We start from the raw sequence: 11,179 nt of genomic DNA on the forward strand, positions 1-11,179 counted from the left end.
AATCATCATAAAGAATTGTTTGTCATCATAAAAAAAGGGATATTGTAAATTCAAGCTTTCAAGATATGAAGATGATTTTGATGAATAAAATCACATTATGCAAAAATAATAAAAGATGTAATTGTTAAAGAATATTAAACATGGATGGATTAAGTGTCAGGAAGTTTTGATCATCTCTGAAGTTTCAAGTTAAGGTATAAATATAGCTTTCATATGTATAGACCTTAGTAATCTATTCATATCAAAACATTCTTTTCACTTCATAAATCATTTAAAATGCATAGTTTTTTAACAAACAAGGATTTTCCTTAGTGGTTGAGTGAACTTGATAAAACAAGGGAAATGCGAAAAATTCAAATAAGAAAATCGATTGCATGGGATGCACAATCAATTGTCATAATCCAAATTTCAAATATTCTTAAAATGTTATAACTAATGCAATCGATTATGGAGACCATGAAATCAATTGTCATTGTTGAATGTTTGAAAAACTCTTATTTCTCATGCATCCTTTCATGGCACTCATTCCTCATAACCTTTCCTGAATTATTGCACTTTATCGTGACTTTTTCTAAGCTTTGTCATGATTCAAAGTGGTTTTATGTGCCATATAAATTGAAATATTTTTTAACAATGAGATTCAACTTTTTTAAATAATTTATCAGGCAACTCATCTTATATGTCAATCATTATTTTCAAGAACTCTGCATAATTTTCATATTCGTTGAAACCAAGTTCTTTAGCACTTAAGTGTTATACTGTGAATTTTTATATTTTAAAGGTAAGAAAATCTTGTTATGATTATTGTTGTAAATCATTGATCTTATTGCACTTAAATTATTATCTCATAATCCAGTGAAAATTACAAAGTGTACTTTGTCTGTAACTTGTTGTCTAGGTTGTTGGAAACAAGTAGTTTGTAAACAGGAAATAGGTTTATTTCTCTTTGTGTTGTAAAATCAAAAGGTGGTGTACCTTGTTGATTTATGTTATAAAGTTGTATAGAGAAGTCAGGTATATGTTTGTGCAAAATTTCTAACAAATAGTGAAAATCTCTCTCAGCGTGTGAGTGGACTAGATGCTCCCTTGGTCTGTAAGGGGGACTAATATTAATTCTACATGTCTCTTTATTTTTGCACTTTAATTTTCTTCCCTAAACATCATAATATCATCATACTCAAATTATAAAATTTTAAATATCAGTAACTTACAAAAATTATCCAAAAATCCATTAAAGTCTAATGCACCCCCTAGACACATTCCATACTTACAATAAGCATAAACATTTTATTATCTCACTTCTTTTTTCCATATCAAATTTTTGTTTAAGAAAAGATCGGAGGGAGAATGATGAAAACAAAATACCTAAAATTGCTTATGTATGCTTTTGAATAAATCTTACTGACGATGTATGACCTTGGTCTGAATCCCCAAACACTCAAGAGTTAAGTATTTAATTTGTAGTCAACCTCTTCGAGCCTAGAAGTTGGTGTTCCTTTTTGTATAAAGATAAACCCTTACGCTTAACTAGGGACAAGGTAGTATTATTTGGTTAGTTTAACCATGCATTCAAATTTCAAGAGAAAACATCCCATCTAAGGTTCAACCACATGCTTTTCTTGGCACACATCGTGAAGTGTCGAAGAAGTCGTGAAAAACCAAAAAAGTTTATAGTGGTTGTTCCTCACCAACCATTAACACATCCATCATAATCATTCAACAAAAAAAAGGAGAAAAGAAAGAAAAAACCCCACAAAGTCGAGAACCTGAAAAAATGACTTAGAAAAAAAATTAGGGCATCCCGGTGGACTAGTAACTCAAAAGAGGTAGTCCATACAAAATTAGGAATAAAAAAAGAAGGGGAAAAATTCAAAATAAGTCACTAAAATCCTTTAAAAAAAAGATTAGGTGACCACCATATCAAGAATCAAAAGGCCACCAAAATTCTAACAAAAACAAAGTTTTGTGACTACCAAACAAAAGTAGGTGACTGCCATCTTAAACAAAAAACCTCATTGGTTCTCAAACCATCACATCTTCACCTTAAAAACCTTCTTGTTAGTTGAATGTGTGTGTCGAATTAACTGAACGTAGGACTGAAGATCATCATAAGGAGAATGGTGTGAGCTAAAATTAAATTTTGAGTCTTATATCATTTTGTTTCAAAAACTATGAACTCAGCTATATTAGAACATTCAAAAGACCTAATTGAAACATGGCTTATTTGGAAGGCATACTATGGAAATGTTGCATTAACCTAACTCCAAATATATTTGCTAATCATTTCTATTGATCGCATAATCTTTCACACTATGAATCTCTAGATCAACATTGTGTTCCGATCATTAACTCATTCACTATACATCATAATATCATATCAATAATGATTTTGATTTCAAAACCTGCATGAGCGTTGCACTAGAATGACTATTTTAAATGAATAATTTTATCTGCAAGTCAGCGCTTAGCATCAAGGAAGTTCCAATAATGAGCAATCAACAGTGAATTTAATTATCCGTAAAGGATCTGATATGGGGAAAATCACCTAAAGACTCTATCAACCCAGGATAAATCACCTAAAGACATTGTTGGTAAAGAAAAAATCCCTCCAAAAATCAGTCAGTCTGGGGAAAATCGTTTTAAGCACAAGTCAATTAGGGACGCACCGCTTTAAGGTTTAAAATATTGGGGCAAGCCATATCAAGGTCATATTATAACAAGTTGCTTCCAAACTCCTTTCGAGTTAAACTTCTTCAAAGACCCAACATATTGGGGGCAAGATGAGCTACAGAGGGGAAAGTCCTATCAAGACCTTCAAGATGCTCAAGTAAACCCTGCGTGCGTCAGTAACTGTTGCATTCAAAATGAGTGTCAGGAGATCATGCTAGCACCACATCCTATAACCTTTAGCTTTTGATAAAACCCCTTTTTCAAAATAATCCTCCCATCCATTACCCACCACATGGGCATATTTGGAAATCCTCGATTCATAAATCATCTCATGCATTAATCATGTCGCTTCACTCTAGCATCATTCTATGCATACCATCGCATTCATCGGGCATATTCCAATAGCACGAATATGACATCATCAAAAATCCTTATAACAAAAGCATGAAAGATCAAACAATAAAAGCCCAATCTTGCTTGACACCTCACTAAAGCCCAATCTTGCATCGATCAATCATCACACTTCATGAATTTCTCAAATCAATATCGCAAAGACGATCATCATGTTGGAACAAGTTTTGTTCTATAACTATCCTTATGTTTTAATGATAACAAAGTGTGGAGAACAATTTTGTCCTCTGACTATTTTTGTTAAGCGCCAGGATAAAAGAAAACAAATTTAGACTTTTAAGAAGTCAATTTTGAATGCAGACAAAGTGTGAAGAAAACTGATAGCAAATTCTAAAGTGAAGACACGCTCTGAACAAAAAGGAAAAATACAAAGGCATGTTTAAAGCAAAGTCAAAGCTTCATGATTATCAAAGTCAACATTCCTGCAAGTAATTATTCAAAACGATTCTGACAAAAGACTCTAATAGGTCAAGCCTCTAAACTCTACTCAAGCTTCATCAAATCATATTAGAAGCTTATGACTAGAAGTCAATGAACAAAGGAAAATATTCTCTTAACAATCTAAGCATATGAATAAACTAGTAAATGCTTTTGCGTTTCTTGTTCATAATTACAATGGGCTCTGATACTTTCAAGCCTCATTCTGAATAGACTTTGTAGTCTACATCATCTAGGATCTGGACTCCAATCATGTTTTACTTCATCTCTTATATGAAGCCTCTGATTATGAAGAGAAATATATTCAAGGAAAGTACAATTAAAAATGGATATTCTTAAAAGGATAGACATACCATATCTTCAAGGACTGTACTATGTACTAAAAGTATCTTCTCACATCCCATCATCACCAACTATCTGCTGCAAGCACCACCCACTTGTTTCATATGAAGTGACCTTCGTATAACAAATACTTTGAGGGAAATTCCAATTCTACCCTCCAACGAATCTATTTCTCTTCTACATGTTTAGAGGAAGAATAATAGAGAAAGTGTGTGAGACTTCGCCTACACCAAAGCGATAACACCATCAAAAATCCAAAGAGAGAAACACTTAAAGCTTTCATTGTATATCATTTTAAGTGTATTCGTTTGATCTTCATTTTGTATGTTATCTTCTTTTTTGAGAAGCACTCTTGTAAACACAACATTATATTCTTAATCTCGGGTTAAGTCCTTGAGTGACTAGTGTTAGTCTGAATACTCAATAAGTCTTAGACAATATGTCTTTGAGTTGATTTCCTTGAGATACTAGGGTATACTCAGAATTTCTAAAGAAGACATTGACGATTAGTCTTTATGATTGTAATCAACTTGATTACTGGATTAAGCCATTTTTAAAGGAAAAATCACTCAGGTGGGTAGGCTGGATGTAGCTTTGTTAACAGCAAATCATGACAAAAATATGTGTGTTTATATCTTTATCGTTATTGTTTGATACATTTGGTGGCAAAAAGTTATATATAGAGAAACCCAATTCAAACCCCATTTTCTTGTGTTTCTTGCACCTTAAATTGGTATAAGAGCCCCATTCTGGTATTGACTTGTTGTGTCAAACACTTAACCGTGTCAGAAAAAGATCCATTCTCTTGAAACACAAATGGCTCGTTCTTACTAATGATAAAGATTTTCCTTTTGGAATCTTCCAAGTTTCTTTCTTGTTAAAGATGCAGATTTATGGGATATGGTTTCAAATGGATACATACTTCCTTTGGATGCTAACAATGAAAGGCTTGAAAGAATTCAAATGAATAAGCAACAAAGAAATTACTCATGAAGCGAATATGCACATGGAGAAAGTTAAAGCTTCAGAATCATTCAAGGATGATGTTGTCATATTCGAAAGAGGATGAGGCTATAAAGAAAGATATGTTTGTGTATTAAAAGATCATAACTCCTCAAGGAAAAAATAAAGAATATGAAGATGATTCTCAAGATAAACTTGCATCTAAAAAGGAACAAGCTTATATGGCGCTTAAGGCCAGCACCTTCAGAAGACCAGGATCTGATTCTAAATCAGATTCAAACTATATTTAGGTATTATATAAACTCACTCTTTCTGAATTCAATCTTTATCTAGGTGATATTCTTAAAAAGAGTCAGAAGCTTCAGTAAAGATGGAAGAATCTAGAACAAATTCAAGTAGTTTTTTCTTAAAGATCATAGTGAAATTATGAAAGAAAACTCTATTTTGAAATTTAAAGTCAGCATACTAGAATTTGAGAACTCTGTTCTTAAAAGCAAGAGTGAAAATTTCAGAAAAGAAATATTTTTATAAGCTCCTATGATCTTTGAATGTGTTCCTAAAATTTATGAAGTTTCTTTTCAAGAATTTCTTACTAAAAACACAGATAGAAGAAAAATTGCTTTAATGGTCTATGGAATCAATGGTAAAGGGAAAAGAATGTGAAAAATCCAAGAGCTATGCATTTCTATCCTATCTTTGGTCACTCTCATTATTTATATTCTGCTCATAAACCCTGGGTTGATAAAACTTATGGGAAGACTAATCTCATAGGACCCAAAAAGATATGAGTTCCAAAAGATGAAATTATTTTTGTTGCAGACACTCTAAACAGCAAATATGAGGTGTCAATCACGGTGTTTGGATATTGGATACACTCTACACTTAAAGAGAAGAAGGCATATGTTCCAAAATTTGGAACTTTAGCCAAGTGGCTCTGAATGAGATCAGAGTGGGGAAAATCATTAATATAAGGACTATTAGTAATGACTTTCTCCCCTATACTAATGATGTATGTGTTTTATGCATAACACTAACAAGTTTGTTTCTAAAACACAAAATTGTATCATGTTAGAATACTCTCAACACTCAAAAGGCTACATAGTATATAACACTGAAATAAGAATTGTTGAGGAATCAATTCATGTTAAGTTTGATGATAAACTTGACTATGATAAGTCAAATCTAGTTGTATAGTTTGCAAATTTAGAGGAAAACTTCTCAGACTGTGAAGGAAATGAATCTTATTTAGAAATTTATCTAAGTCAGAATCCCTCTTGAAATTCATGTCAACTGACTTCTGGATTTAAAGTAATCAATTGTATGTTTATGGCTCTATAGTAAGACAATTGTCAGACAATAAACCATATGAATGTTTGAAGAAATATTCTATACTCAGATTCTCAAATCCTCTAGACTAGAAGGTTATTAATAGAATAAGAGTAACATTCCTTTTCCCTATGATAATTCTTCTGCTTTGTGTTTACCTAAGAATCATATTATGCATCCGGAGTGCTAACCATACTAAGACAAACATCATGTCATCAAAAAATTGTTCATAAGGGTATTTTAAAATTGATTGGTATAAACCTTCAATGGACTGATATCTTCTCAAAAACCCTTGCTAATAATAAGAATCTTTTCCTTTAAGAACTTAAAAGAAAATTTCTCTTGAATGAATGATGAAATCTCAAAATTTGTAGCATCAGAATGACTAAACCTAATTCTAAGTTATTTTCCCCCTAAACCAGCCAACTCTCTATGTGAGTAGGTTGTCTTGGTCAGAAGATTCTAAGTCACAAATCCTCTAGGATTTTTCTGTCTTCTGATGTTTGATTTTTTTTGGTTAATTTCAAGTACTTTTGTTATGGCTAAGATTTGTGATAAGTTATCCCACTATCCATATAAGCTGCCAAAAACGCTTGAGATACCTCTGGGTAATTATTATTTTCTTGGATAAAATGAAATCTTGCTCTACCACCCTCTATGTCATTAATTAGTTAGAATAGAAATGGTCATCCCTATCAAATCATGTCGTGTTATACATTTCTTTTCAGTTTTCATAGTGACGCTTAGGCTCTCTCTCATTTCTCTCTAATCTTTGATTCAGTCAAAACTTCTTCAATTCCATTCCTCCACCTCCATATAAACCGTGTCACTTTTATTTCCTTTTCATACTCCCTCTTTCTATTCTTTCACTCTGATATCCTTCAACTCCTTTCTTCTTAATGGCTTTTTCTTGTAAAACATTCAAAGGAATGAAACCAAGCTTGTTACTACCCTTGAACAAGTGGTTAATTTTGAAGAGTTAAAAGCCTTGGGTTCTAATAACACTAAAATTTACCGTATTTTCGACTCTGATTTCACATGCATTCTAGTTGTTTTATTATCATTTTGTTGTGTTATTACTATGTTTTTCTTTGTTTTCAGGTTTTTACCTTAATCGGAGCCCCGATCGAGAAAAGGAGCGAAAAAAAGCCAAAAACCCTAAAATTCAGCATTTTGTACTTGTGGCCTACCCCATGGCTGGCGCCATAGACCCTGCCATGACGTGTCCAAGCTCAACTTCCCTCAACTTCCATGTTCCCCACTATTTCCACTAAGGCGCCTCATTTTGTGCTTGTGGCGGGCGCCATGGCCTTGTGGCGGGCGCCACAAGAGGAAAGTTTTTCCCTCCCATTTTCAAGTTGAAGGGCATCCTTGTCATTTCCATCTTTTTACTTGCTTATAAATAGAAACTCGAAATCACTTTTACAATCATCCAAACTTAGAGCAGAGGCAAACTCAGAGCAACTTTGTTTCACTTAGGCATATATTCAGTATTATAAAGTGGTAACAGCTTCGCATTGGAGTGTTACCACAATTGTGTAATCGAGTCTGTGATAGAGTTTGTAATCGAGTTTGGAGCACTTTGGAAGGAAGTTAATCCTGCCGCCATTTTTATTTCCGCTTTGCAATTTATTCAACCCTCCGATTGGAGCAGGTTTTTATTACTTGTCTTTATCTTATTTATTTTCCCGCACTCGCTTTACTTTATTTATTTTCCCGCACTCGCTTTACTTTATTTATTTCCCGCACTCGCTTTACTTTATTTATTTCTCGCACTCGCTTTACTTTATTTATTTCCCGCACTCGCTTTACTTTATTTATTTCTCGCACTCGCTTTACTTTTATTTATTTCCTCGCACTCACACTACTTTTATTTACTTTCCGCACTCGCACTACTTTTATTTACTTTCCGCACTCGCACTACTTTTATTTAAATTAATGCACTTTTACTTTACCATGTCTAACTAAATTTATAAGGTTAGAATGTAAGGATCGTAATTGAACCGATAATCCGTACAATTGTTCGTAGAAGCACTTAAGGGCTATTTTAACTTTCAACTTAAGTTTTCCCGCACTTCAATTCTGTTGGGTAAGATCGAAAGTCGTCCAACGTCTTTTTAAACTTAATCATTTTTAACTATTTCAAAAACAGCGAAAGGGCTTTGTTTAGTTCATTAGGAGATTTTAACATTAAGAAGAAAAGAGATTTTAAAACTATTTTCGGACGCGTTTATAAGTTTAGAGTCTGGTTCGTAAGAACCTCTTTTGGTTAAGAAATCCAGGTTATAATACTTTTCAACTTAGTCAAGATACTATATTTCTTAAAAATAGGTTTACTACCCTAACGCAATGCGCGTCTTTTTATAAGTGACAATAAGAGGGTTTGATTAGGGAGTACAACTCGGTTCTGAATACGTGAAAGCGACAGTTCCTGTTAAATTAGTTCTTTTCAAAGTAGGAAACACTGCCCATAAGTAGCTCTATTAGCAAGTACTTGGATTATTAATTGATTACATGAATTACATTCGACCATGTCTTTATTAATTAAATTTATTTTAAAACTTTACTTTTCATTGCACACCAAAAAAAAAACACCTATTTTGATTGCCTTTGATAAACACCATAACAATAGATAACGATAGATTGACACTTGGTCTCTGTGGATTCGACAATCTTTTATATTACTCTGACGCGTTCGTATACTTGCGAAACACCGCATCAAGTTTTTGGCGCCGTTGCCGAGGAACAATTTCGTCAAATTTCATTTTCCTGTTGTTATATCGTTTAGACTTAGGCTATTTCTCGCCGGTCAATGCGAAGAACTCGCAGCACCAGAAGTTTAAGCTTAGTATACCCTCTGGCGGAACCTGAACGTTACGCTCGCGCACGTTTATTCTTTCATAGAATTAAGAGAGCTATGGTCGAAGATCAAAACCAAAGACCTCTTAAGGACTTCTCTCAACCATCTAACGAAGAACCTAGTTCTAGTATAGTAAACCAACCATCCTAGCTAATAATTTTGAACTTAAAGCATCCCTGTTGCAACTAGTGCAACAGAGACAATTTGCGGGTCTCGCTACTGAGAACCCAAACCAACATTTAAAAATATTTCTTCAATTAGCAGACACTTTTAAAACCAATGGAGCTTCTCATGGGGCAATACGTTTAAGATTATTTCCTTTTTCCCTCAGAGATAAAGCCCTATCATGGTTAGATTCCCTTCCACCCAATTCCATTACGACTTGGGATAACCTTAGAAGAGTTTTTCTTGCTAGATATTTTCCCCCGAGTAAGACCGCTGTTCTTCGAAACCATATAACTAGATTTAACCAAAACCAAGGAGAATCGTTGTTCAAAGCTTGGGAAAGATATAAAGAGTTGTTACGAGCATGCCCACATCATGGTTTAGAAAATTGGTTAATCATTCAAACCTTCTATAATGGACTTCATTACAACACAAAGATGACCATCGACGCTGCCGCAGGCGGTGCTCTGATGAACAAACCTTATCCTAAAGCTAGTGCCCTCATCGAAGATATGGCTCAAAACCATCAATCATGGGGAGTCGAACGAGCGACAGTTGAGAAGAAGGAAGCTCAAGGAGGAGTGCATGAACTAAGCTCTATAGACATGATGCAAGCTAAAATGGACGCATTAGCCCTTAAGGTCGAGCATATGTGCATAAACCCGAATACTGTAGCCGCAGTTTCGTCGGATTATGAGATATGTGGAACCAAAGGACACCAATCTGCAGAATGTATTCTATTAAACGAAACCCACTCTGAGCAAGTGAACTACACCCAAGGGAACCCATACTCGAATACCTATAACCCTGGATGGAGGAATCACCCGAACTTCTCCTATAAAAACAATAATCCTATCCAAAATAATGCACCTCCGAGACCTAGTTATCAAGCCCCTAGATCAAATCAACCTATGCAACCTGTGCCACCAAAGCCGAGCCTTGAGAAAATTATGGAAAATTTTATCACCGCTCAAACCCAACAAAACAAGGAGTTCATGAATCAAAACATTCATGTTAACGAATTGATTACTCAGTTAGGAACCAAGGTTGACCAAATAGTTACTCATACCAAGATGCTTGAAACCCAGATCTCTCAGGTAGCTTTAAACCAAGCCCCTCAGACTACACCTGGAGGATAATTCCCTGGACAACCTCAACAAAATCCGAGAGGACAAGCCAATGCCATTACCCTACAAAGTGGGAACGCTTATGATGAGCCACCAAACCCTAGATTGAGTGAACCCGAAACTTCTAAGGAATGTACCAAACCCCTGGACGAAGTAAAGGAACCATAGAAATCTGAAAACCAGGAAGGTCGAGAGAAAGGAGAAGAACCTAAAGATAAAACTTACGTACCACCCCCGCCATATAAACCACCTATACCATATCCACAAAGACTCAAACAAACCCAGATAAATAAACAGTATCAAAAATTTATTAAAGTTATAGAAAAGCTTCATGTAGAAATCCCTTTCACAGAAGCCATCACCCAAATACCTTCTTATGTAAAGTTTCTCAAAGACATCCTTACCAACAACCGTAGACTTGACGATCCGAAGCCTTTGGAATGTAATGTTATTTCCGAGGATAAATTAGCAAAGAAAGATAAAGATCCTGGAAATTTCTCCATTCCTTGCCTTCTGGGTAACCATGTCATCGAAAAAGCTTTTCTAGACTTAGGAGCTAGTGTGAGCCTAATGCCTTTAGCAGTTTGTAAGAGGTTAAACTTAGGAGAATTACAGCCCACTAAGATGTCACTTCAGTTATCCGATAGATCTGTTAAATATCCGATAGGCATTTTAGAAGATGTCCCTGTTAGGATAGGTCAGTTATTTATCCCTACTGATTTTGTTGTCATGGACATCAAAGAGGACAATGATATACCAATCCTTCTAGGTAGACCATTCTTATCGACTGCAGGAGTCATAATAGATGTCAAGAAAGGAAAGTTGACATTTGAGGTAGGTGACGAGAAAATAGAATTTATACTTTCGAAATTTCTTA

General features: G+C 34.5%; 1 non-coding gene across 1 annotated transcript; it reads right to left on the bottom strand.

Moving 5' to 3' along the window:
* Nucleotides 1–9,450: 9,450 nt before the first annotated feature.
* Nucleotides 9,451–9,557, bottom strand: LOC127133946 (small nucleolar RNA R71). Its single transcript, XR_007807738.1, has one exon. It is a non-coding gene; the product is annotated as a small nucleolar RNA R71 (small nucleolar RNA).
* Between the last annotated feature and the right edge of the window lie 1,622 nt (nucleotides 9,558–11,179).

Source organism: Lathyrus oleraceus, chromosome 3 (assembly GCF_024323335.1).
Source record: "Lathyrus oleraceus cultivar Zhongwan6 chromosome 3, CAAS_Psat_ZW6_1.0, whole genome shotgun sequence".
Taxonomy (NCBI): Eukaryota; Viridiplantae; Streptophyta; class Magnoliopsida; order Fabales; family Fabaceae; genus Lathyrus; species Lathyrus oleraceus.